This window comes from Equus quagga, chromosome 15, assembly GCF_021613505.1.
Source record: "Equus quagga isolate Etosha38 chromosome 15, UCLA_HA_Equagga_1.0, whole genome shotgun sequence".
Classification (NCBI taxonomy): Eukaryota; Metazoa; Chordata; class Mammalia; order Perissodactyla; family Equidae; genus Equus; species Equus quagga.
Genome location: NC_060281.1, coordinates 31,456,276 through 31,461,856, shown reverse-complemented (window position 1 = coordinate 31,461,856; position 5,581 = coordinate 31,456,276).

Here is a 5,581-nt window from a genome sequence, read left to right as displayed (position 1 = left end):
TGGTCAGTGCACTGGTGCATGATCCATGTGTGGCAGACATGGATGTAACGTACCTCCACCATTCATGTGGGGTCACTATCAGGGGCCCACACCACGGGCTATGAAAGCTCCTACCAAATACTAGATCCTCCAGGTGATGGACCATACCTACCCAAAGTGTTAATGATTAACTCTCATCTCGCTTTTCCACGGGAGACCCCTGCTTGCTGTATCCCCCACCTCTTTCCCCAGAATCCCAGGGATAGCTGCAGAGCCCAGGTAAGCATCAATCCATGTAAGGGACGGAGGACCCTTTTGCCTATTCCTTGCTAGGGAAAGTCTAGAGGGCCCTTTAAGGAAACTCTCAGCTTTGTGCTAGGGGAAGAGGCCGCAAGACACATCTGCCTGCCTTGAGCATCAGGACAATCACAGACAGGGTAGCCCTGGAAGAACAGGCGCCATGAGTGCTTTCCAAGATAGTCAGTTTCCTGCAAATCCACACATATTGAAAACCTAAATTACCCATCCAGGTAGAAGTGAAGCAATTCGCAAAGAGAAGAGTTAGAGTTTCTTGATTCCAAAAGCAGCATTGATACCCAGCAGGAGTGACTTTCTACAAAAAATAAATTCATAAGAGAGTCTAAAGAATAGAAATAGTATCTTAAGGACATTCAAATATTGTTTTTAAAAACCGATAGTTTTATTTAGTGTTTCCTTGTGACGGAGGTTGAGACAAATCAAAAGAAATATAAATATTAAATGTTACGGGGTAGTTAAAAATCCATTTATTATGAGACTTAATCATGAACATATAGGGAACTACCTGCCTAACTTTCTGCCACTTTGGTGAATCGCAAAATGGTGGTGATAAGGAGACTTGGTTTGGACTGTGGTCTGACTATCAGAAAGTGAGGGAAGAGCAATAAAAGCAGGAAGAACTGTTAGTAAACCGTTTACGTGTGTCAGTGTAGAAGCTGACACTTTGGGGGGCCCTTCAATAACAGTGATGATCTAGAGAGTGAGACAAGGGGTCATTCACAATCAATGACAGAGTCATGATCCATTCAGAGAGAGCACAGGGAGAGCTAGAGCCCGAGACAGAGGCTTGGTTTCTTCAGGTCTCCATGTCGTGGCCCTTGCAGCTCCTCCACTAAAGGTCACCACTGGCCTCAGATGTTACCGAGTTTCCTTTACTAGTGCTTGCAGGGGAGACATCCAAGTTAGCTGAAGTTGCGGGAGGAAGGCAGGATGGGGATTTACAGCTGAAACAAAAGTTAATTCCCTGTCCAGAGTCACATCCTTCCAGCTGACATGACCATCACAGCTCCAGGGTCCACAGGGCTCCAGGCCACAAGTCCCGCTATGTTAGACTCTGAGTGTAGCTCCCCTCACATATTGATCAATGATCGGTTTCTGGAAGTGAGAACTGCCTGGTAAGTGTCACTTAGTGCCTCAGTCTAGAAACAAAGACTGAAAAATAAATGCTTCTGTTAGGATTAGATGGTGATGTAGAAACTGACATGGACTGTCTGTTGAGGCAGTAAATAGGTTCTGGAACAGCCTTAAAATAAACCAGGTATTTTCACTCTAGAATATGAGAGTAACATTGTAATTTCTGAGGCCTCTTCTATTTCTTCTTCAATCCGTGAACCTAAAACTTGTTCAAGATCAGCATTTTTCTTTTCCACTTAGCTAAAGTTTCCATTTGTCCCACACCCTACTGCATGTCTCTTCCTTCTTGCCCTTCCGTGTTCTTTCTGATTCTAAGGTGAGTTCAAGCCTGCTCTCTCTTCCATTGCTCTAAGAGATTTGCTTCTCAGTACTTCTCAGCACCATCCACTCTTGGGCCATTTTAATTCTCTGGTGGCCAGGATAAGGATGGCGGGGAGAGGAGCCTGTGGAGATCCCCAGGTGTGACCCCACTCAGTCCCACAGCTGTCCAGGTGGTGGTCTGTGCCCACAGTTGGTGCCACCCCCAGGCTGCTATGCATGAGCTCCTGAGAAGAGTCATCACTGATGGACCTGTGCCCTGCCTCGGAAGTGAGTGGCAAACTCTCCTTTTCCGAGGAAAAAGTAAAGTTTCCATTCCATGATGACAAACTTTAATTTGTATAATTGAGTTCTAAGTATAGTTTTTAAAAAAAAAAAATCATCCTGTAGTGTCTTTCACGTTACTTCCCCTCTGCTGTTTATTCACAGATAGTGACGGGGGAGGTGGAGGCTTAAGGAAGAGCAGGCCACGGGTTGGGAGCCCTTTGCCCTTTTCTTAGAGGTCACTGTCCTGCAGAGGGAAGGTTCACTTTTTATAGAAAGTTTTTCCTGATTTAAGCTGGTTGCTTCCCTTTTCCTTCTTATACTGAACTGATGCATGATCACAGCTCTCTCAGTATTGTGCTCACTGACGGGTTTCTGCTCATCATCTACATGCCCCCTGCCTGTCATAATGCTCATCTGGACAAGACCTTTAATAAAAAAAAATAAGCAGGGATAGAAAAGAATGTATAGAATGAAAGAAATAAGGCAAGAAGGGAGAGAGGGAAGGAGGAAGGAAGGAGAGAGAGCGGGAAGGAGGGAGAGAGAGAAGGAGAGTGGGAGAAAAGGAGGAAAAGCGAAAAGAGTCAGAAGGAAGAAAGGGAATGGAGAATAAAATAAAATAACTCTCACGTTTAATGATTTCCAAAAAATTCTTATAAGGGTGCCTGTTTTGGGACACAATATAAAATTATACAAATTCCTTCCATTCTTGGCTGGGGACAGGCTACCCCCCACCCTTGGATCACATCGCAGCCTCTCCACAGTCACACATCATGGTGAGCTGGTGGAAGCCCACCATCCTGCCCTGAAGCACAGCATTCCTCACAGGCCATTCCCACTCTGCGCTTAGCCCACGTGTCATTCCACGTTCTGCTCCAGACTTAGTTTGATCCTCACTGTGTGTCTCTGCACACATTCACCTCCTTCTTTGATTTCCTTCCCAATAATTTCTGCCTTCCCAGTACTGTCAGGGTCACTCATTCAACAAAATGACCATTTTAAAGAAATCCCTCTTTTCTACAATCATATTCCTGAAGTAACAAGATGCTCATGCTGTTTTCCTCAACATTACAAATTTCAGCTCTTTATGGAGGAAGGAGCCATAGAGAGGGTGTACCTGCCACATCTAAACATGTGTTTTCAGTCTTTCTTGAAATTCAGACTGTGTGCACACCCATTTTATGCCTGTATGTGAGAGTTAATAAAGCTAACATAATTTTTTTCTGAAATTTCTTTATTTACTGTCATTTGCAACCAAAAAGGTTGGCTAACATATTTCGTTTTTCAGTTTGAGGTGTCCTCAGGAGTAATTTTTAATGACGGATCTGTCACAGAGCATGTCTGCAAGAGAAAAGACATGTGGGATGGCCCCTGAAATACCTCTAGATTCAGGTATTTGTCTCCTCATATTTTTTAAAGAAGACAAATGTGAGTTTCACAGCTAATCAACATAAAAGAACTGAGAGTTGGGAAACAAAGAGAAAAGCAGAGGTAGATATTATCCACTGATGATGCTGTAAAAAAACTACTTGTATAAAGTAAAAAGAAGGAACCAAGCAAAGAAAAACAAAAAAAAGGTGGGGGAGGGGGCTCAGGAGCCCCAAAATATCTTTGCAGTTTTGTTCAAAGGGGAGGATCTTTGGTAACAGCTAGAAATCTGAATGTGTTTAACTTTCTGACGATGCTTGTCTAACACAAGCACCACGTAGCTACGGCCTGTACCATATGAACCAGAATCATAAAGGAAGTGCCCAATTACATCTTTGGAACAAAGAAAGAAAATGGATAGCCCAAATTTTGTACCTCCTTGATATTTTTCACTTCTTTAGACTAGTCATGTATGTAGAAACCCTGATATTGCCAAGGTATAGAAGAGCCCACTAATCAGCCATGAGGGCACAACGTATGTGGAGGTTCGAGTTCTTCATCTGCTCACTTAGAGCTGTTGGTCTGATACAGGCAGCCTGGAAACTACTTATGCGGGTAGTGAGGAGGGAAAGTCTCAGCTAAGGTCTCCACCGTGGAGGTCAAACACACCTTTACATCCATAATCATCCAAGAACGAGGACTAAGCTAAAGGCCAAGATCAAGGGGAGACAATCATGTTTACAAATGACTTTCATAAGCAGCAAAAGACCAGAAAATGTAAAGGCAAAGCAGAAGGTGCTTCCCAGGATTCCAGCTCCAATTTGAGAAGAATACAATGCTATTCTTTATATGAAGAGGAAACGTGGTCAAGAGTAAGTCCAATTAGTTGCATCAGCTTTCCTGTGGCATTTACTATTTGTTTTTTTGTTCATTTGGCTCAACTCCCATTACACAAAAACTCTCACAAAATGTATCATCCGGTTATTTTCATGTTCCTGGGGCTAAAGGGACAAATTTGGAATTCATGGCTCACAAAAAAAAGGAGAGGGCCCTTAAGATAAAAGCAGACTTTCCCTAAGAACATTGAAAGTCTAATGTGAAATGAATGAACTAGAAATAGATAATTCCTCACAGGGACTAAAGCCCAAATTCCACTCAACAAAATCCTAGATTGGATTCAGGTAATTTGGGGCTGTTCGTGCCCTTAGCCTCACTGCCTGACACAAGCAAAACTAATCTCTGGAGAAATATGACATTGTCTGGAGTCTCAAATTATCTCTCATTTTTATTCTGCAATGGCCTCAATTAAAAATACAGCATATAAGAAGACAAAAAGTGACAAAAAGGCTAGGAAAAAATGTTGTAGAAAATAAGTATAACAGAACTTTAACTCCCATCTAAGGTGTAGTCAAATTAGTCCAATGCTCTCACTACAACAGCTAGAAAAAACCGAAAGAATTTTTTTAAAAATCCACAAAATTCATACTTTAAAGGGAAAGGAGAGCTGTGGAAACAACATAGACTAAATGAAATAAAATTCCAGAGAAGGGATAATCCTGTCAAGGTGAGCTGACACTCAGCTGCTCCCCCACCACCCAGAGAGTATTTCCTGCTTCATCATTCAGGCTGAGGACATATCTTGGACCCAGTCAAGGGGATCTGCTGGAGAAAGAGGAAACAAGTAGGATTTTGGCAGTGGCACAGGGTTTCAGTGAGAAGGTAGAAATTTTAGTGGATTCAAATTCATGGCCAGATTCCCCCACAGGATATTTCTTGACTCTGAAGCAGCACAGGACTGTGAGCCAGGCCCAAATTTCCAAAGACAGAATGAAGTCTCCGCTATGATGTCCATGCTCAGGAAACAAAGAACTGCCTGAGGCCTGGGTCTGTCTCAAGCACACAGTGGGTCTCTCCCTTTCTACCTATGCCAGATCTGGAAGCTACCTGTGGAAGGAGGCTGGAGAGTGGAGCCAGCGAGCACTAAAATTCAGAGCTGAATCTTCCACTGCTGCTTGAAGGGACAGAGACCTAGCCAGGTCTTAATCAAAAGGTCTGGAAGGAGAGTCCTGGCCTCTGGTATTGGTGGAGTAACTTGTATTAAATAGCCCTCTTGCTGGTAACTATTGTATATTCTGGACAAATTTTTTTCCAGTTAATTTTATTTTCTTATTCTTGTGATAAGAACACTTGCCATGAGATC